Source organism: Sesamum indicum, linkage group LG5 (assembly GCF_000512975.1).
Source record: "Sesamum indicum cultivar Zhongzhi No. 13 linkage group LG5, S_indicum_v1.0, whole genome shotgun sequence".
Classification (NCBI taxonomy): Eukaryota; Viridiplantae; Streptophyta; class Magnoliopsida; order Lamiales; family Pedaliaceae; genus Sesamum; species Sesamum indicum.
Genome location: NC_026149.1, coordinates 11302726 through 11326629, shown reverse-complemented (window position 1 = coordinate 11326629; position 23904 = coordinate 11302726). Strand labels below are relative to the sequence as shown.

The 23904-nt window shown below is 35.0% G+C and overlaps 1 pseudogene; it reads left to right on the top strand.

Moving 5' to 3' along the window:
- LOC105162379 overlaps nucleotides 1-21837 on the top strand; it is a 29655-nt pseudogene extending 7818 nt beyond the window's left edge.

Here is a 23904-nt window from a genome sequence, read left to right as displayed (position 1 = left end):
AATCACTTGATAAATTATAAATATTTTTATGAAGCCTATAGTGTCTAGTTATTGAGAAGAACTAGAATGAAGATTTATATTTCGATACAAGTGGAGTATTAAAGAATTATTGGAAATCGTATGAATAATATTTAATATTATATTTAAAAGAAGTTACTATATTCTCGATATATTAATTGTATGTGGTTTAATAACTCATTATAGGATACGGGGGTAAAGTGAAAAGACCGAACCACTACCTATTGAATAGATAAAGGCGTTGTAAGGTCGAGGTAAGTAAATAATAAATATTATCTATATATGTATCTTTATTTGTGATTTTACTGTTATCTGAATTTGTGGTTCATGCTGACATGGATTTATCTAAAAGTATATGAGTGATGGATGATTTGATTTGATTGATGGTATTGTGTACGTGGAATGAGAAAATACGTTGAAATATTATGTTTGTTGTTTGATGTGTTGTGGACGTCTGCAAATGAGAATATATGGATATATTGTTTTACATTACTAGTTGCTTACAAGAATGGTGATATGTGGAAATGAGGGAGTGGTGGAAATTGAATATAATTGTGGTGTGAATACCCCTTGATATGTTGAAAAGCCTATAAGGCGAAGAGAAAGAAATGAAATAAAAAGAGCTTTGATGCGATATGAAAAAGATGTGATGTGAAAAGAGCTATGATGCAAAATAAAAGAGCTATGATGCGAATTGAAAGAGCTATGATGCGAAATGAGATTGATGAGCTGGCTGTCAAGGGGATTCACTTGAATTTATATAAACAGTGAGATTGAGTTGATGGGAAAAACAACAATATCACCTTCTGGTAAGCAAACTAGGAAAAATGGAGTTTGGTTGATTGTCTTATTATGAGATAGTCATGTGGTGTAATAAAGCTGATTATGTTGGAATTAAATTGATTGTATTCCATGCGTGTTGCTTGTTTATCTTGTTTGGGTTGTGTTTAATATGCATATATAGATAGGGCTAGTTATTTACTTATTGAGTGGTAGGCTTATCCCTCTGCTGACATTTTCTTTTAGGAATAGGCTTTGAGGTGTCTGACTGTTGAAGAGTAGGTCTACGCGCTATACTCCAGGTGGGTCGGGCCAGTATGCAGTTTTCTCCTATTTATCAGTTAGAGAACAATCACATTTTGTCTGTACAGAGAGAACATAAGCGTACGGATTACTTATGATGAATCACTTTGTGGTGTGTGATATGTATATTTATATATAATGTTGTGGGTTGATAATACCTATTATGACGTATTGAGATTACATATGCAAATTGATTAGATGGTTATGTCCAAATGTTTATATATGAACACAGGGATTACTATAAGTATGACGTTTAGGGTAGATATAGCTCTTGTAGCGAAGGGGGTACTACAACAAGTCTAGGAAGATAAAGAACTAAAATGCCAATATAGGACAAAAATTTTGTTCCAACAAAAATTGATCATTGGGATTATTTTCTTATTGAAATTGCAATATCTCTAAATTTTCTTATTCTTCACACTTGAAAAACTTTAGGTTACATTTTCATTCTAACTATTTTCATTCTTTGCTGTGTTTTGGTCCATAGTGTTTGGTGTCACTGCGGACACTATTATGCTTTCATAAGGCCAACTCTATCCAAACCAGTGGTATTGAGTAAGTTATGGAGTTTCATCCATAAAAAATTGCATATCTATATTTGTAAATGTTCTTTAGCTTTGTATTGTCTGAGAAGCTTAAACTTAACTAGCTTCATTTGACACACTATGTTTTCATTAGGCCATTAACTAATGCTTTTTAGGAAAAATTGATTTCACGTCCTACATGTTAGCCTCTTTGCGATTTTGGTACACTATTAATTTTTTTAATGAAATTTAATAGAATTAAGGCTTGGCATGCAACTTGCAAACTTTTTGGAGTTATGGAATGCAATATGGTGATTTCGAAAACAATGGGATCAAATATTGCCAAAGACTAACTTGTGAGACGTAAGGAAACATTGCATTTTTGTTCCCATATGTAAGGGCCTTTCTCACTTTAGTCCCACTTATTACGATTTTCTCACATTATATCTAATAAGTTAAAAAAATTTCTCATTTTTAATCCTTAAGTACATCTTTCGTCCAATAATTAATGGAACCCTCATAATCCCCCTTAAAAACCTTCTAACAGCTCCATTAATTATTGGACGAAAAAGTATGATGAGGACTAAAACTGAGAAAATTTTGAACTCATGGGATGCAATGTAAGAGAATCACAACAAATAGGACTATTTGGAAAAGGCCCAAACATATGGGACCAAAAATGCTATTTTCTCGAGACGTAATAAATGCAAGTTTTCCGCTTTTGGCAATCGTTTACATGTAGATCTCTTGTTGCAAACTACCTAAAGAAAATCATTCTGAATGGTTTCAAGCATAAATTTGATGATGAACGAGTGACAAAAGAAGACATAATAAAGTGCTTTAGACGAGCTTTATGGAGGTGAAGAAGAAGTAAGTTTTCCTTTCATTTTTCCTGCTTTTGTTAAAACTAGTTGATACTTTCTTACCTTTTCATTTATGTCTTGACAGCATGTAATGACGACAAATCCAGATAATGCCCCCCTCAAGTTTACGAGACAGTCTAATGCCAATATGCTGGTGTACATACATGAAAGTGACAAGGATAAAATACTGTGCGACATTGATGACAGAGATATTTCACAACATCTTAAGGTTTGATGAAAAATTAGCTCAAGTCATTTTTGCTTTTATAAAAGAAACTTAGGGGTGTTTGGCTAAGTTTAATTGAAACATCTTATGCTTCTAGATCTTATAAGATATTTTAAGATTTTTATTTTAAAAATAATTTCTTAAATTATTTGGATAAATATGATGCTTGAGATTGTATGACATAATAAGCTTTTGGATTAATTATATTTTGTCATCCGTACTATGACTGTTTTTACACATTGAAATCTAATTTTTTTTTATGTCAACTTACCATCTTAACTTTACAAAATTTTACAGTTTGCCATTTATAACTATTTTTCAAACCAAGTTTTTTATCGAAAAAATATCACATGCAGTACGCATGTGATGTTTAAAGGTTATGTGATATGATATTTTTCACATATGCACAACATGCAATGTTCTTCCAGCAATAAAAGGAAGATCATATATGGAAAAGTACTAATTTCGCAAAGTTGATATGGTAAGTTGACACAAAAAACTTTCTATAGGGAAGTGTAAAAATGGGGATAGTTCGGATAGCAAAACATAATTTACCCTAAGCTTTTTATACTATAATAATAACAAGAAAATTCATCAAACTCTTAGAATTTAAAATCAGGGAAAAAGATTAATTTGGTCCAATAAGTTTTCCCACGTTCAATTTTAGTCCATTATGTTTACCATTTACCAACAAAGTAAAGTAACTTGTAGAATCACTTAAATTAGGATCACGGATGGATTTTTGGACACTTTACCCTCGTGCAAATTTTAAAAGGGTTGTTTTAGTCCATTTACACTAAAATTCTAAATTTTCATCGATGCTCGCCAAAATGGTATTAGAGCCTAGGTTTATTGAAAAAATATATAATTATATTACATTTTGATATTATTTATCCACTAATGGAGGAGACTCTTCGAGAGAAAATGGACCCGAACGAAAGTTTGAGTTACTCTGAAAATAGGGAATATTTTCCAAATTCTGGAAATACAAAGAAGAGAATTTCTTATGAAAATTCTTGACAAGTGTTATAACGATCCCAAGAGAATTGATCCAAAACTTCTCACGCCAGAAGAAGAACGAGAGTAGCTGAGAAATTTCGAGGTTTGACAAGTACTACTAGGAAATGCACTAAGGTGTCTACACTCCACTGAAGTCCATGGTAGAATCCCAGCCAAGAGAAGTGGAACGGGAATATTCCTACATAATTTCAGTACTAAAAATTATGATTGATTGAAAAGAACTCGAGCTGGATACATCAAAGATCACCTAAGATCTGAGGAAGATACAACAGACGGTTTAAGACTATGGACATAGGTTAATCCATATACCTATGAAAATAGAATCTTTGAGCCAAACGGTGGACGAAGTCCTTAAGATCCTTCCCGATCTACACAAGGGCCTTACAGATCTGAGGGCAGAAATTACAGATCTGAAAAGAAACCAAATGGAGAACCCTGAGACATCAAGATCCGGACAGAGCGAATCAAGACTCCCTTGGAACAGTACCTCTTCTACACCAGAAGGGAGAGGCCACGGAGATTCCAAAGCCTAAGTCCAAAAAAGATCTAATTATCGCATATATCAGATCTATAAAATAATGGAGCTAACAAGATCGGATCGACAAGAAAAACTTCATAAAACTTGTCGAATTAAGCTTGGAGGGATCTGTGAAGATCGAATGGGATAATACCCCAAAAGATACCGAGGCCAGCATCCTTGCCAGAGATCAAAAGGCGCAATAGCAGACCGACTAGGAAGGCTTATCAAGATACACTTCATCGGAGATGGATACTTCGAAAGAAGTACAGCAAAAAAGGCTAGAGAATATGCCCAGACTCTTTTTAGCCTTGAACTAAGAAGTATTTGCGCAGTAGATGAATATATCTATTGGTTCCACAAGTATTTCTTCCAAAGTGGAGTAGCAATAGAAGTAGCAGCTCCAATGTTCTTTGCAAAGATATGCAGTCCATGGAGAAAAATGTTGATCTAATCATACAAAGTAGACAACTAGATTCAATGGCGCGAAAAATGTCTTTCCTTAAAGATAAACTGAAGGATTGGTGTTATCAAGCATCCATCCAGAAGAACATGAAAAGGCTGAGAGGTAAAATCAAACAAACTCCTCTCTATTGTGATAACAATTATTTTCCAACTATTATAGGAGAATTAAGTGAGCCGAGAAAAAGGAGGAAGCAAAACAGTGACTCCCACCCCAAGAGTTCGAGAAGAACCTTTTCCGGACGGAGATCATGGTGGTCCAAGTCCAAAGCCAGAACATATAAATCTAGATAGAGAACAGGACTAACAAGGGTTTCATCCCAAGGATCTAGACGAACAAATGCAAGATCCACAGGAAGAACCCCTACAAGAAGAACTTTCAGACGGGCCCATACCCAAGCCAATGAAAGTTTCAAAAACTGCAATTGCTGGACTTGTGGAGCAAAAGGACATATATCTCCCGATTGCCCATAGAAAAGTGGTGAATTGAGAAAATTTGAAGCCACGGATGATATCCTAGATGCAGTTTACTATGGCGATTTGGTACCCTTCTACCAATTCGAAGACCTTCCTTCAGACGCAAGCGTCTATGAGGAAGAAATAGAGATTGATTTGGATGGATCTTCAACCGAGTCAGAATAATTACAACGAGGGAGATAGGCTTCAAACTTCCGAAAGCCTATCATGACTCTTTGCCAGAATGACGGTGTCAAGCAAAATCATGGAAAAAATCATGTAACAAGATTCCAACCTCAGCCCATACGATGGATTTAGGATTGGAGGAATCGGGAAAGTCCTGAACCAGATAGGACTTAACCAAAGGAAGCATCACATAATCTACAAAGTAAGTTCAGGTGAGTTTGCTATACCTATGGAACTTACTGGTAATGTGATGGAGATGCAATTAATTCCTAAAAATGAAATTCTTGAAGAATTAAGTAAGCTTAGAGAAGAAGTGGCTGTTACTATGAAATGGATCCACATAGAGACTATTGAAGTAGTAATAAAAGCGACTTTTAAGGATGGAATTGATTCAGAATTACATTTATCGATAATGGATAGAAAAATCAATAACTTAAGAGATGATTGTCTCGGAATAATGATAGGAGTATGCAGGAAAATTGATGTTTGACATTGATCCTAGGAATGCATACAACCTAGCAGATCAAGATTTCAATAGAGTTTTAACCCTTCATCAGGATTTTAAAAGAAAAGATCTAATGAAAGAAGGTACCAGACCATATTCTATAACTTATAGAATAGCTTATGCCCTTTCTAATACGCATCATTGAGATTTGTTTCTTAGGAAAGAGTATATTGAGGTTCCTAGAATTTTAAGGAATTCGCCAAGGTAATGACACTAGATCCTATTAGGATACCCAGAATAGGTGGTGTTGATATCATCATAAAAGATCACCCTCTTTTAGATAGAACACTTAACTCTAGAATTGAGTTTATAATCGAATGCCCTTTTCAGAAGATAGGATTGCAGGCTATAAAGGAAAGGAGAATGAGTTATTAAAAGCTTTAACTCCTCAAGAGATTAGGGTAGATAACGTAAAACTTAGATGCCCTAAAGGATGGAAAAAAATACAAGTTATATTTGACATCACTAGGAGAGAGAAATTTTTCCCTTGTGATGACTTATATCCAGCAACCTGTTGTTGGAAAATATGAAGGCATGTTAGAAATAACAGGCCATGAAATTTTAGTTGCAGGTATTACAGGACGAGAAAATGGGAGTATGACTTTGGGGTTAAGTTTCCTCGAAGATCATAAACCATGGGGAAGAAAAGGTAACAAAATGAAATTCAGTTTTGATGGTGCTACCATAAGGATTGAATGACGAGTTCCTTTTCTATATACATATCTGTTGGTATGTTGTATGATTAATATAAGATAAAGTATTTTGCAGCTTATATTAATTCAGGATCAGGAATTTGCATGGCAAAACCTGGAGTTTTCCCTAAGGAAGTAAGGAAAACCTTACCCATTATTACAAGAAGGGATTTTTTACAAAAAATCTTGATACTCAATAAGAGAATACGAGAAGCCAAGATCATGATTGGAGGAGCATTTGGATCACCCTGGTTTAGGGTAAAAACACCTCCTATTTACTTTCATGATACAGGTGCCGATATCTTGCTAGGCAACAATTTCATTGAAACATTTGCAAAATATATGCAAGATAATCAAACAAATCTGTTAATCTTTACTACTAATTGTAGTAATGAGATACAGGTGTTGCAAAGAGAAAAGGCATTTAACAGGATAATGCCAATAAATTTTTGCAGCACACGTGGTGATTTTGATGAAAGATTAAGTCATCTAAAATGCAGGATTAGAGAAAATTTGGTAAGGTCCTTTTGTCTTTCAGGCAACAAGGACTCATAGACAGCGATAGCTTCTATAAGGAATCCGAGGAGGAAATTATGAACCTTAAAGAAGCACTAATGGAAATGAAATCGCTAGATATCAGCGAAGAAAGCAAGTTTTCTCTTGAGAATGTGAAGAGGCTCATCCAGAGGAACTTCAGTGAAAACCCTCTAGCATGGTGGGATAGGAACAAGATCGAAACTACTCTGAAGGTCAAAGATGAATGCAAGTATGAGTATGTTCGATACAAATCTATTCAAATGAACATGGAGGATAAGAAGGATATGCAGACGATAATCAAAGAGCATATTAGTCTTGGACTCATTGAACCTGGAGTCTCTAACAGTAGCTCTGAATTTCTGGTAAGAAACCATGGTGAGATTAAGAGAGGTAAACCCAGGTTGGTTATTAACTATCAAGAAATTAATAAAATATTATAGTTTATAATTTATAAATTCGAATGCAAATATGGTTTTTATCAGATTAGGATGGAGAGTGAATCAAAGTAATTACTGTATTGTCCACACCATAGGGATAATATATCTGGAATGTGCTTCCAATGGGTTTAGCTAATGCATCCCAGATATTTTAAAGAAAGATGGATAATCTTTTTAAAGATTATTTTGAATTCATGTTTGTCTATATTGATGATATATTGGTTGCATCTAAAAATATGAAAGAACATATCAAACATCTTGAAATATTTTCTGATGCATGTCATAAAGAAGGTTTAGTACTTTCTGAAAAGAAAGCCACTATAGCTATCAATAAAATTGAATTTATAGGAATTCTTATTGATGAAACAAGGATTGAGTTACAGGACCATATTGTGGAGAAAATCCGCAATTTTCCAGACGTACACAAAGACAAGAAGCATTTGCAGAGCTTCTTGGGAGTTGTTAATTTTGCAGGTATCTTCATTAAGGATCTTAAAAAATATAGAAGGGATTTCTTACCACTCTTGAAAAAAATAGAAAGTTCAAAGTGAAAATGGGAAGAAATCCACACAAAAAGGGTTCGTGAGCTGAAACAGGTTTACAGTAACCTGCCAAAACTTGCTATACCATAGGACGAGGATGAATTGGTGGTCTATACAGATGGACAAAAATGCTCATAAGGAAGACAACTATAGGTGAAGAACCTTGTAGATACACAGGAGGGTTGTTCTCAAAACAACAAGCCATAGTTTGACATATTAACGGAAAAGAATTCTTTGCGGTTTGGAAGGCTTTTAAGAAATGGCCTTTATTTTTACTTGCTAACAAAATTATTTTAAAAGTTGATAATACTAATGTCAAGGCTTTCTTAAAAAATAAATTAGAATAAAAAATGGAGAAAGCTCGAATTATCATATGGCAAACTGAATGCCAATATTATTGTTATAATATTCATTATAAAATCTCATAAAAATATTCTTGCAGATTTGTTGACGAGTGATGGAGGCATCTGAAGCAAAATCCATCATATTGAGACTCAGGCATCTCGGGAGGAGCTTGACAGAAAGTTCGGATAGCTAGCGGTTAATGCCCAAGTTGCCGGACAAATCCAAAGAGCTGATCTAGACATTGTCCAGGTCGTGACAAGGAGTTCCTTACTAGCATTGACATCGCTATGGAATGACTTACGAGAACCAATTTTGAAGGCATCACCTTCGGGGATGACTCACGATTGAGGGAGCATAACCCTAAAAATGCCTTTAGAATGCAAGGCTCTAGACCTGTAGCGTCGGATTCAAATACCGATTGCACGAGGCCAACATCAGACTCTGGTAAAATGGCAAGAATTGAGTTACAGGAAGTGCAAACTCCTGTTGGTTCAAGTCAACCCATCACCTCCGGGGTTAAGGAGGGAGAGATTAGCCTTAGGCCAATGATAGGCACCTCTAAGGATAATACTAACGAATTGATATCTTCTTTTGCTTGGCGGGAATATCAACGAATGTAGGAAAAATTAATTTCTCGCAAAGGAGTGAACCCAGGCAAGACCATTATCGAAACATCTAGAAAATATAACAGAATCTGGATGTTAAAAAGGTCGAAACCAGAAGATGTCCAAGAATGATATGATTTTGGGGCTCTTGCTTCAGTTTATACTTTGTCACCTAGTTTTCCAAAAATCTCAAAACTTTCGAAGTGGATAAGTGGGGCGGTCTTTGATTCATGATAAAACAATCCCCACTTAAAGAGAGGTGACAATTCTGGAGATAAAGTTCGTAGCAATAGCTCCAAAAACCGTAGGAAAGGGGTCTCATCCAGCATACCATTTTATGAAGCTGCAAGGACCAGATATGGTAGCTTTCAACAAAATCAAAGCTGCCTCAAGAGAAGCTCCCTTGGTATCAGCCATTAGTGAAGACAGTATCTCTACCAAGAGAGCTTGGGGATTATGGGTCTGTCTCACAGAGATGGACAAAGTCAAGTATCCATTTAAAACTTTCTCAAACAAAGTGAATAGATTATTTCTGTTAAATTCCATGACAGGGAAAAGCACCGATTTCGCAGAAAGCTTATTTGAAAAGAAGAAGATGTTAATCTGGGAAAATAAGCTGTCAACGAACGAAGCAACAAGGATGAAGACGTGCAACATGTTGCATGTTAGGCAGTGGCATAATCATTTGTGCCCTTGCTGTGAAAAACAACTATTCGGGACAAAAATTCAAGTCACACAAAACAAACCTGAACCAAACCAGGACATGGGAAAAAGAAAAATTTTTACAAAAAGAAGTAAAAGTTATAAAAGTAAGGATAAGACTGTCGACAGAAAAAGACAAAGGCCAACAGTCAGCAAAGTAGGAAGCCAACTGAAAATTATGGACCGACAAACCATTACAATCAATAGCTGGAAATCACTAGGAGATGACGAATGCAATGATGTCATCACAAAACAAGTTTGGAGTCCGCATTTGAAGTCCGCGGACGCCAATAAATAAAGATAAAATGAAGCAGAAGGGGATTATCATAAGAACTTCTCCTACTCTTCAAAGCATTAGAGTTCTGAGTCTTTTCAATCTTTTGTAATATTTTAGTTTTTTAGTCTATAGGGGTTTCCCCAACAAGTCAAGTCCTACACCATGAGAGGCTAAATAGTTGTCTCCTCCAACGGAGGAATAATATCCATATAATATTCTCTATATTTTTTTCAATAAGAGTTAGGCCTCTATTCAACCTATTAGTCCAATATTCTATTAAGTCCCTATATTGGAACCCTTTTACGCTCTAAGGTAGGAAACGAAATAGCTCTGTGTTGTTTTGTTACTGAAGGAGTCAAGTTCCTGTGAACCATCTGTTGCAGTAGTGTTGTTGGAAGAAGTCTATAAAATCAAGGATGGAATACCCAAAAACAGAGCGGTCAAAGTAAGGTATGAATTATTGGGGTCTTAATTTATTTCGAAAGCATGTTGGGCCGTTTTAAGAGCATGAAAATGGATTATCTAGCTATTTCCTTTGAAAGGGTATAAAGATCATAAAATAGGCTGATGGATCAGATTTACGCGAATTTGAAAGATAGTATACTAAAATTAATATTGTCAAAGTTAGTGTACCAAAATTGAATCGAGACAAAGTTAATGTACTAAAGTTTTCTTTTTCCCTTTAAAATTATACAAAATGATAACTTTGTTTTGGGGGGATGTAAATTATATGAAGTTGAAAACTGAAATACTATCAAAATTATGAGTGTGTTTTTGTTTTTTTGGACATTATTTGAAGAACTTATAAGATATTTTAAAAACAAGATAGGTGAAATTAACCTTTTCTTAAAGAACTTATAAGATCCAAAACATCTACTTAGGATCTCATGAGCTCTTAAAAAAAAATTACTAAATGGTTCTCAAGAGCTTATAGGGTTCTAAACATCTTATAAAATGTTTCGATGATGTGCTTATAAGCTTAGCCAAACACGCTGTTATTCTTTTTCTATATATTTCGCATTAGTAAAATTTTTTGTTCGTGTAGGAGAGGTTGAAGAGGGAGCAAAAAAAGAAAGAACTAGAGAAGAAAAAATAAAGCAGAAGCTGATATGTACATGATTGTAATGGTAAATTATATTGACGGTTCTTCTACATAGTAACAGTTTTACTATTTCATTGTCTCCATTTTAAGCAAACTTTTAATTAAACAATGATGGTGATGTCTTTAGGTTGTGACTAATGAAGATTTCGCAAGGAAGATTGGAAAGGATATATGTTTTGATTTAGCGGATCATGCCAAAGTTAGAAGTTTTTGTGTTCAGAAACTTAAACCATTTCACACTTTTAAGGTATATAAGTATTTCCAATTGATTGAAGTTAGGTTCTCATAATCTTAACAGTTGTTGTGTCCTTTTAGACAGATTGAATTTTCTATTACAATTCATGTTGTAGTTTTTATTCCATAACATACATACACACCTTAATATAAAGATTATGTGATTAATTTCATCTAAGGATGAATTTTATACAAATGTCGTGTATACTTGAATGTAATAGAATTTGTAAGTAACAACTACACTAGAAAATTTAATCTCCCTCTATGTTAGAGAAGAACCAATAACAAAAATCAACCTTATTAGTTCACTAAGCTATCAATTGGAACTTTTCTTATTGTAAAATCTGCTTGTTTATGTATGTAATTGTATTTTCTTCCCTCTGCACATGATTAGCTTGTGTCCAATATCATTTACTCTTATAGGAATACACTTTTGTTCTTCTTGTGAAGTATATTCTTTTTTAGTAATTTTAACCATTTAACATTTTAGTTGTTGTTGTTGTTACTTGTATTGTGTCGGGAAAATAGCATGTTTTGTCCAGTAAGGTAGTAATTTTAACCATTTAGCATTCTACTATTCCTTAAATATCCATAATGTAATTAAAGTTGTAGTTCTTCTGACTCTTTTTTCACTTGTACTATGCTGGGAAAATAATATTTTTCTTAATTTAGGTCTCCTTTTTTTCCCATTGGTTATGGAATTCTCACCTTTGTCCCTGTAACTTATGAAAAGCAACGCTCTTGGTCTCATTACATCTTTCTGTTAGATATTTTAATGAAAACACGTGGTCGTTGGGACTTTACACTTTTGGTCCCTTGGTTACATGACTCTCACTTTAGTCTGAACTTAAAAATACAGCACTTTTGTTCCCATGCACTTAACTATCACATATTTTTTTTCGTTAATTATCTAATGAAAAGATGTCATGAGACTTAAGTGCTAAGTTTTGAAAGTTAGCGACCAAAAGTGATAGTCCCATAACCAATGGGACCAAAAGTGGACGGCTTTATTTTATGGGAAGAAAAATGTTATTTTCCCATACTTGTACTATGTTCGTATTAGCTAAAATTGAAGATGATTGACAGGAATTGCCAGAGAATTTCTTGCACCGGTGTATTTCCAGCGTTTCTGGCTATGGGGAAAGTGCCAAAATAAAACTCATCGTCCTAATCAACCATTAACACTCCTAGAGGAGTCCTACACCGTAAACATCTCATGCTTTTTAATTATATTTTTTTATCACTTTTGCCACATCATTATGTGTTTTTCCTGGTCGTGTTCACGATGGATTTTCTACTCCTATTGCATCTTCTATTTAGTTTCACATATATATTTTGACGTGTATAAAATCTTTCCTTATATAAAATTAATAACATAATCTTTATACACATAATATGTATATGTGAAACAAAGTAGAAGATGCAACAAGAATTATAATAGAAAATGTAGTTTGAGTCGTGTTGGGTAATATATAGCATTTGCTTCTTGTTTTCTATTCTCTTTTGGTTAATTGTAAGGATATGAGTTCGACAAAATTTTAAGATTCAAGCTCAAGTTCGGGCTCCACATAACTTGGAAAGGAAAAACTAAGTTCGAACTCAAGGTTATTTATTAAGAAAAAATTAAAATTTTGATTGGGAAGATAACTTTAAAACATTAATGTATTTAAGAATATTTATTAAACATATTACACAAACAAAAGAAAGATTTACCTTATGATTGTATGATTGGTGGTCGCCCTCATTTCAGATTGTTATATCATTGTAGGTCGGCTATTTAAAGAGGTTATCAAGTACGAATCCCAATGAGTTGCAGTTGTTTTAAGAAGTAGAGCGTGCACAGGTAATTCGTGATAATTCCAAATGTCTGCAGTAAATGAGATTTGAAGGCCTTTTCTTTACATCATTGGTCTCATTAAATTTCTATACTATGATTAAGGATTTGCTCGTCGGCCCTCTCCTTGATAAGAAAGTGATGACATTTTACTATTTCTTAAGCTTTATGAGCCTGAGAAAGGGGAGTTAAGGTATTTTTCTTGTTCCCTTGTTTCCCATGAGGTTCTATGTGGAGTAAATATCTATAGAAAGGATAGACACGAGTAATTTCCTGAAAAGTAAAGATAAAAGAGTGGTATTGGCCTTTAATCTACTCTCATTTCATACCAGATATGCTGGAAGACTTTTTGTCAAGAGCTATGACAAGCCATCAAATATTCTAGAGAAGTTAAATCAACTTGCAGGCTATGCTCCTGATGAAGAGATAGAACTTCCAATATTTCTAAATCCTTGTAACAATCCTAATAGATTGTTGTTAGCTGCAACTTAAAATGAACCCACATGCAACTGTTTCATTAAATGGAGCTATTATTGCATCTGTCAAATGTCATGGAGATGAACATAACTCATGTTAGATGCAATTTCTTTACAAGGACTTAAAGATTGCTATGCATATGGAATATAATGCACATATTCATTTTAAATGGTGAAGATATCTTTCATAAAATGCACATATACAGTTTAAATGTTGAAGATATCTTTCATAAAATGCCCAAATATATTTTAAATGGTGAAGATATCTTGTGTTTTTTGCTTCTCAGGAGATAAAGTTCGAGCCCACAGTCATGTGTTCGTACATTGACATGGGACTTACATTTACATCTAACCAGTTATATGAAAATCACATGCACAAGTATCTTGTCAGGACAAAGATTGTATTTTCATAACTTTCCGATTTCTTTTATTGCAGCTAGAGGATGGGGACATTGCCTGGTATCAAAAGTCATTGCCTGCTCAAACAAGGAAGCTATTTCGTTGCCCGTATATTCCATCTTTCCTTGAATACCAGCATAGCCTTCAAGTACATTTTCATAAATATTGTGTTGATATTAATTAGTAATATTTATTTGTATGCATTAGCATCTTAGGTAGAATCACTATATTGTAGTTACAAGATATATGTTTCACATGTCATATTTTCATTCTTATGTTGATGTGTGGCTGGATTGTGGGAATATCTTTTCCTAAAGTATCAAACATAATCCATATTGGTCTAACTTGGACCTTTTCGACATATAGTTCATTTTGGTAGCTCATTAATGTTTTTTGAAATTGCCTCTTTCAAACAACGACCAGTTCTTCATATTTGAGCTTTTCTTTAATGTAAATACATCACTTAGAAGATGTCCAATCCTCTTCTACTGTTCCCCCTGGTGGCTTGTTTTGTAGGAATATTTTAAATATGTTGGGTGTTTCCTAGTTATTCTCTAACCTTGAACCAAAAAATCTTTTGAAGGAGGTTTCATTTGATGAGACTGAAAACCATGTACAAATTTCAACTTTCTGCAATTTTTTGGTTATTCGAATTTAGAGAAACATGAAACCTCTCGTACTTTCCTCCCTCCGTACCTAGACATGGATGAGCATGCAAGTTAAGCTGTCTTCTTTCTAAACCTTCCTCCCTCCAAACCTAAATATAGGAGAGCATGCACATCATGCTCACTACTTTTTTAGTTTCCTCCCTCCTGGGTTAGACGCGAATGAGCATGTGCGTCACACTTACTTGTTTTTTAATTTCCACCATCTAGACCTAGATGCAGATTACCATGCAAGACAAGCTCACTTTTTCTCACCTTCCTCCCCCTGAACTTAGATACAATCTAAGATCAACATGCATGTCACACTTACTCCATGTCTTCCTCCCTCCGAACCTAGATGTAGATGACCATATACGACAAGCTCAGGTTCCTCCCTCCAGACCTAGATGCGGATTAGCATTTACGTCAAACTCACTTCATGTCTTCCTCTCTCCCTACGTAGCTGCGGATGCACATTTATGTCAAAACTCACTTTATACGTTCCTCCATCCGGACCTAGGTGCAGATGAGCATGCACGTGCGTACTTCCTTCTAACCTTCAATGTTTAGTTATTTTTAATGAGAGTATATCTCTACTAGATCTTGTCCTTGTTATTCTTTCAAATAGTTCCTTCCCACTCAAATTCTCTTCTATAGGTTCGCTTTGTAGTGTAATATCAATAGTTATTTATAATTTTAGACTTCATAAAGTAGCTTTGCATTTGACTGAAAACCATATCTCTAGCTGTCTCGAGTCATTTTAGACTTCATGAATCGTTATGTCGAAAACCATATGAAAACCATTATATTCAAGTACCTAGAAAATGAATCGTTATGTTTTTACTTGAATATAATTAAAAGTACAATAAGAGGGCTAACATAGATGAGACTCGTATTTGCCACATTGGAGCTTGCTATTGCAAGCGCCCTATGCTGCAAATATCTAAAGATGAACAACCCATTTATATTGGACATTTGCGTTCTTGCTTGCTCTCCAACTTATCTTTCATTTTTCTCTACATGTTTCTCCTCCTTGACATAGTCAGTGATGTGCTGCATATTGACTATTGTATAAGCTACCTAAAGATACAGTAGTTAAATTACTTTCCTAGCCCATGTTATTTGTTTCATAAAAAAGTTTTACCTATTGAAGTATTTGGATATCTGATGCAATTATTCGCTTAAAATTATAGAAAATATAAAACATGTACATTGTCTCTCCAGGAAAGCATGAATCATTCTGGAATATAATGTTATATTATCCAATGATGTTGTTGGATTTTTTGGCCCATGCCCCCCATGGATGGCCGCCCATTTGTTGCCCGGCCCATTATCGGACCCTTCTTCTACTTAACCCTAAATCACTACTTAACCCTATTCTTCCACTATTCAACCAATGCCTCTTCCTCTCCCTCCTTTCTATCTCTAGTTTTGTTCCTCTCAAGTTTCCAATGCTCTTGGAAATCTCTCATCATCTCACCTCTTTCTATCTTTGTTCTCTGTGTTCTATCTATATATATATTAGTCTTCTATGGTTTTAAAGAGATAGAACAACAACAAAACTAAAACCCCTCTTCCTGAAATACTTTGTGAGAATATTTGGTGAATGTGAAAGAAACTTCTTAGTGGAATTTTGAGTGATTCTAAACGAAGCCTAAGTGGTCTCTTTGGGGGTCTTTGTGGATTTTTTGCAACCATGAGGGTTGCCGACCTGTGTTGGCGCTTGGGCATTCAGTTGCCGGATCTGACTCCTGAGCTAGTTACTTTACTGCTTTCCATATTGCTATTTTTCTGTTATTCTTTCTTTATTCATTGATCTGAAATTATTGTATAAGGCTTTTCAAATCCATCATTATCTCTGTAGTTATTGCTTAATTTGGGTTTATCATTTTGTGGATAAATTCCGAATATCTCATCATATTATCTTCCACGATTCTTTGAAATTCCTCGCTCTTTCTATTTCTCCCTCTCTTGATCCTTGTTTCTAGTTATCTTAGTGTGATGCCTATGTTTGTGTGCTTTATTGCTCTTCGACTTCTCTTTTATTTTGTCTCTTTCCATGTCTCCTCCTTGAAATGGTCCCTTTTATCACATAGTCGATGTTGTGCCTCATATTGACTATTGTATACGTAAATTGCCTGAACAAAGCATAATTAATTACTTTCCTAGCCCGTATTATTTGTTTGACTACAAAAGGTTTTACCTATTGAAATATTTTGGTATTTGATGCTATTATTTGCTTAAAAATATACAAAATATAAAATTTGTACGTTGTCACCTCTGAAAACAATGAATCATATCGGAGTATAATATTATCGAGTGATCTCATCATATTATCTTCCACGATTCTTTAAATTTTTTGCTCTTTCTCTTGCACCTGGTCTTGATTCCTATTATCTTAGTGTGCATGTGCGTGTGCATACCTGGACACTATTAGTTACTCAGTGTACCCCATTTATAACATCTATTTCCTTTCAGTGACCCCAAAATAATGGTTCTAAGTCTAAAAGTATTCTTCTTCACCTTCTTGTTAAAGCAATGATGTGATACTTCTAACTTTCATCTAATATATCCTGACTTTTTTGTTTGTTGTTCTGTAGGTTATCCACTTTCGCTCCTTGGAAAGGCCTGAAAAGGAAGAATTTTGTTTACAATTGTGAGTTAAATAGAAGACAGACTTTTATGTAATTTCCTATGTTATGAATGGTAATATTGATCCACTTAATGCTGCTATTCAAATTCCACTAATTGTGAAGGTCAAAGCTTGATTCATATCATGAAGTTGTTAAGAGAGTAGGGAACCAACTCGGAGTCGATGATCCGTCCAAACTACGGCTTACATCACACAATATCTACTCTCAGCGACCAAAAGCTCATCCTATAAGATATCGAGGAGTAGAAAACTTGTTAGAGATGCTGTTGGATTACGACCAAGTATGCATTCATACAACTCTAAGTCGGGGTTCATTTGATGAGGGTGTGAAACTAAAAAAGCATTACTTTCTTGTCCAGCTTTCTGATATTCTATGCTTTGAAGTAGTGGATATACCATTGCCAGAATTGCAAGAGTTGAAAATCCTCAATCTAGCTTTCAGCTATGCGGCAAACTCTGAAGTGAGTATTCATACATATGCAAGACTTGAAAATTTATTTTATATTTAGCAAACATTAAATATCTTATTTGTTTTCCATATATAACTGGAAACTCACAGTATTAGGCTGCTAAAAGAAAGCACTGCTGGTGATGTGCTTGAGCATCTCAAGGAGAAGGTAGTATAGCTGACAAGTTATTACTGTGAGTGTGCGTGTGTGAGTTCCTAGAATTCTAAGATTTGTCGCATAACATAGCGTTAAATGAATTTTAACTGTTGCAATGTTTACGTTAAAAAGGTGAAACTTTCTCGTCCATATGCAGAGCTCAGCTTGCTGGAAGTATTCTCGCACAAGATCTATAAGGTCCTGAATTATTGCATCTTCCTTTCGTTTCATTCATTAATTTCGTAATATTAATATCAAAATAATATTCTTCTAAACTTTTACTTAATAATCCAACTTAAATAGTTAAATTCAGTTTATTTTACGCTGAAAATGTTGTATGGGTTGACTGCACACAAGTTGCAAGTGTCGGAGATATGCACTCTGACTTGGAAGTTGAGTCTCAGTATTTCCTAGGTTTTTGTATTTTGCCCATGTGGTCTCACTTAGTAATTGTATATTGTGTTTGCAAATAGATGTTAGAAATTCCTTATGTCTAGCCTTCTATGCTTATTTTTTAAAGTTGCTGAAACTCCAAGTTCCTATAGATATATCCTAATAGTGAAAAGATGACAACAATAAATGACAATCGATGGACTTTACGAGCAGAGAAGGTCTGTTTCTATCTCTATACATATGTGTGTCTATGTATATAAATGCTTGTATTTTTTAGGTGATACACATAACAAAAAACATCTTGCTAATTGCTTTCCATGTTAGTATTGTGTCTTTGATAGGCTACGACACTTTATCCTTTATAATTGGCTTCCCCATATGTTCATCTTTAATATCAACAATTTCTCCACTTTTATAATTTCTCAATGCAAATTCCAGAGGAAGAGAAATTCTTGGCCCAAGTAAATGTTTGATTCATGTGTGTCACTTCATTTTGTACTCGTTCTACCTCTCTAATTCAACTGCAACTGCATCTCTTTCATTTTCTTACTTTTAATTCTTATATTTTCATTTTGCTTCTGGCAGCAAATTAAAAATCTTGGCAAGCCATTTTTTTTTATGATCAATGATGGTGAAACTTTGTCTCGTATCAAGGTTCGTGTGAAGAACAAGTTGCAAGTATGAGATGAGGAATTTTCCAAGGTATTACAGCCCGAGCCTAATTGTTACAATCACTTTAAATGAAAATGATGGTATGATGCTTATGTGGTTAGGCATGCTACAACTTATACTTTCTGCTTGAATCTTCTCGATTTTATGCAGTGGAGATTTGATTTTGTGTCACATAGTCAAGCAGAATACTTGGAGGACTCAGATACTTTGTTTGACCACTTCCAGGTCTCACTCACTCTCTCCCACAGACACTCTCTGTGACAATATTTATATGTAGATGCACTTAAATTTCATAATATGTTTTGACTCTATAGAGAAGCAGTATTTGTGTTTCTTGGGAGCAATATCTTGGACTGGAACACGTTAACAATACCCCTAGAAGGCCTCCTGTAGCAAATCAGGTAATCTATACCTTATTTTACTTTCATATTTTTTTAATAAATTTGATTTTGTTGCTCGATGTTGATAATCTTGCCGAAAGTTTTGCAGAAAACCTAAAAGTTTCATTTCATGCTACATGTCCTTTTAGTTATCTACTGCACAAATAAGTTGATTGCTATATTATGAGCCCTGACCCTTACGTGCAAAAAGAAAACTTAATATGGCATGTTATACAACACAAGACGTACCTTAGTTGCTCTAAAAACAAAAATAAGGCATGCAACGTACTGAGTTTACGAATTCATGACATATATTTATTTTATATCTGCAATTGCAGTGATATGTTTTTTTTTAAACAAAAAAAAACCACCTAGAGATGGGGGGAGCTTTTCGGAGTCCCAGTCCTTCCATATTAAAAACGCACAATACAGTTACAGCAGGGAGAGCTACCTCCCTAGAATTTCTAGTAAAACCATAAACAAGGAGTACTACTTCCTTACAAATAGAGCAACAATAAACAAGGAGTACTACTCCCTTACAACAAAAGACCCGAACAGGTATCATAGAAAAATTATGGCAAGTCAAAAAGGTTTTTGTTATACCACCACATCGTGGATCGCACAACACCTGCAAACAAATCTGTACAAAAAGGCCAAGCCAAAGTGTGTGTAATGTTCCAAAAGGATAAATAATGGACATAAGTATAACCGTGGAGAACATGTTTGTATGGCTAGTAGCCTTTGAATCTATGGGAGGGGTTCATAAGATCTGCAAAAGATAAAACAGCAAACAACTAGATAAAGGAGATCAGCAGAAGTGACAGAACCAAAAGGTACCCAGAGAAATATTGGTCCCAACGTCAACCATATGGATGAGTAACCTCCAAGGAACCCATATAGGAACAATCACAAAAACAGCACAGAAAAGCTCAGTTAGGACAACAAGTAACAGCGAAGAACTAGTCAGTAATGAAGTACCCCTAATTTCATGAAAAAATATTTTTAGCTAAAATTTAAGGTACTAGTACTTCTGATTCTAATAGCAGACAAGGAGCAGGCATCAAGTCTAATCAAACCTTTAGGAATACCAGTGATATTATCAGGGGATAAAATGGTGAGATGTTGGCTGAAACAGGCTTGGTTAGCAAAATAATCAGCCACTTGGTTACCCTCTCTAAAGATGTGTGATATCTTGAACTCAGTTTGGGATAGAAGCTCTCTAATTTGTTGCAGCAAGTTTTGAAGGTGCCATAGACTTTGGGGGGGGGGAGAGGAAATAAGTTTGATGGCGATGTTGGTGTCTGTTTCCATCCATATTTTCCTAATGTTGTTATCAATGTACAATTTAACACCTCTATATATAGCATTCAGTTCTGCTGCTGTGTTGGACATGTGGCCAAGATGTTCTTGAAATGCAAAGACGGTCTGACCTAGATGATTTCGGATGATGCCGCCTGCTCCTGCAACGCCTAGATTTCCTTTTGAGGCCCCATCCATCTTCAATTTGAACCATCCCCTATCTGGCTTAATCCACTTAACAATAGATATACTGGATGATATCTTCTGAGGGGGAAGTGAAATTTTAAAGAGAGAGGCAATAGATCTGTCCCCTTTCCAGTGTATAGCTCTCATAAAGGTTGGTTTTACCAAGAAGATGAAGATAATTGAGGGTTTGAGAGATAATAAGATTAGCTTTGAAAGGAGCCCCCTCAAATATGGAAGCATTCCTACAGGTCCAAGTGTTCCACATAATCAGCGGGGGAAGAATATCTCTGATGTGAAACTGATTAGAAATATTACTTCTCCAGGCTTGAAGAATCATGAAAAAATTGTCCGTGACAGGAATACTGAGTTGAATTTGGAGGCAAAGAAGCTCCAGACTTTAAGGGAGACCTTGTTATGAAGGAAAAGGTGAGGGATAGTCTCCTCCTCATTCAAACAGCAAAGGCAACTAGAGGCCAGAGAGATGCCCTTTTGTTTGAGTCTACTTTCGACTGGTATCCAGTTATGGAGGACTTTCCAAATGAAGATAGAAATAGTAGGCCTGACAAGGGGAGACCAGAGATTTTTTAAGATGGGAAGGGAATGTTTGTGATCTTTACTAATCTCCCGAGCTGATTTGGTAGAAAAGGAACCGTGGGGGGATGGTTTTCAATGCATAAAATCTTGATGCTGAGGATTAATGGGGATCTGTAAAATAAGCTCTATGATATGCTGAGGAACAGCCTCCTTCAATTTACCAATATCCCCTGTGTGGTTGTTCCAGAATTTATTGACCAGGGCATTGGATGCTCTGTTGGGGCGTATGAGGGAATGAAGGGTGCCAGCAGGGAGCCAACAGTGATATGTTTGTGTTTTCTATAAGAATAGTTCTAACTAAGATATGCAATGACCTCTTCTTTTCAGCATCGCACCTCACATAACAAGCCTTTGAGGATATACAATTAGCATTGTGGTCGCCAGTGGGGTCCTTACATAGCCAGATCTTGAAAAATCATAAGTAAAACATTGTGAAAAATGCAAGCAACCCCCTTGTGACATCACAAATGAGCAAATTACCCCTTATGAAAAAATAACTAGCAATTTACCTCCCTATGTTTTCCAAAATGAAGCAATTTACCCCCTTATGAAAAAATAAATAGTGATTTACCTCCCTGTAATTTTTATAATACAATAATTTACCTCCCTATGTTTTCTAAAATGAAGCAATTTGCTTGCTTCATTTTAAAAAGTACAAGGGGATAGGGTGTGGTAATGTGCTTATTTTTCAATATCACAAAGGGGTAAATTGCTATTCACCCGTAAAACATTTGTCAAAGTTGAGAGTGTAATATACATATTTGTACATATATTGGAGAGCTTCTCTTGTTGTAGGGTTTCCTGTCAATTCACATGTAATCCAACATCTTATTGTAGGTGCTCAGATTTGTGCTGTGGATGAGTAATCAACTGCTTTAGAATGGACAATGATAATCGTATTCTAGATTTTTTGTATGAGTTGTATATAGTACTTGTAATTGTTAATTATACTTGGTTTCATGTACATTACTGTTGGGAGATGTCCATTTTTTTAATTGCATATATAGAAATATATATAGATAGATAGATAGATAAGGAGATAAATTAAAGAGCAATTGAAGGTGTTTATGTATTGTCATTAGTCTTCTCCATGTGCTCAATCTTGTTGTTATCCTCCCCACTACTACCAGCTTCGATAAATCATAGTAACTTTTAAAAATTCTGGCGCAATAGAATTGTCTTATTTCTCATTTATTCTCATGAGGTCATTGTTTTGTTGGTTTTTGTCCTTGTTCTTGGGATTGCGAAATTGGTCATATTTAAGGTTACTAGGACTAAAATTTTCTTATGTATAAGAACATGTGAAAGGACAAAATAACAAATGAAAGTGGATAATTACCTTATCCCATGAGATTTAATGTCAATATAAATGTTCATTTAGCTTTTGTAATATATGTGTGTTTTTATAAAATGTTAAGTCTGAGAAATTAGATTCATTGAAAAAGATATGTTCTGTAGGGGGTTTTCTGTAAGTTTCTTTTTTCTTTTATTTATTGAGTGGGTGTTTATATAAATACGATTACAATATCACTCCACTTTATTCATTTTCGTCCCATCTCCGAGATAAACCAAAACAGGCCACATGTTTGGGTGGATTTAATTCACCTAAACTGTGTGTATTTTGTTTCGTTTTGGGTTTTGCCTTGTTTCTCAACATCATATACAAAATTCATTTAAGTGCCTTCTCACGTTTTTCTCCCATCATCACTCCTCCCACCGTCCGTCGTCTTTCACCGCCAGGTTTCAGACCGCCATCGCCCACATTTTGTGCAACAACCCATTTTGCCGGAGATGGTGTGGGAACGCGCTCAATCGAAAATATATTACCTTGAGCATTCTTTGTGCAGAAGATGATTCTGGAGCTTCAAATCACGGTGGTAGGCTTAAAAGTAATTAATGCCCCGTATTTATAGGGCAGTGGCAAAACAAGGACTGCATAAACAGGGTGGCAATTTTTGCCCTGTATCTATAAAAATGTGCGCGATTTATGCCCTCTAACCACATTATGACCATTTTGCCCTTCTAGCTAGAATTTTAACCATAGTCCATTCTAAACTCCCAATTTAACCCAACATACTTCTGAAATCCATAAATTCATACCTTGCTTTGACCGCTTGGTCTCCAGGTAGTCCAAGTCCTCGGTTTTATGGACTTCCTCCAACCACACTACCACAACAGATGGTTCGCAGGCACTTGGTTCCTTTAGCAACCAACAGCACAACCCTATTTCGTTTCCTACCTTAGGGCGTAAAAGAGACTCTCATACAGGGACTTAATAGAATTTTGGATAAATAAGTTGAATACAAGCCTTGTTTTTATTGAAAAAATATAGTGAATAATACATAGATATTAATTCTCCATTGGAGGAGACAACAATTTAGCTTCTCATATTATAGAAGACTTGACTTGTTGGAAAACCCCCCATAAACTGAAAGA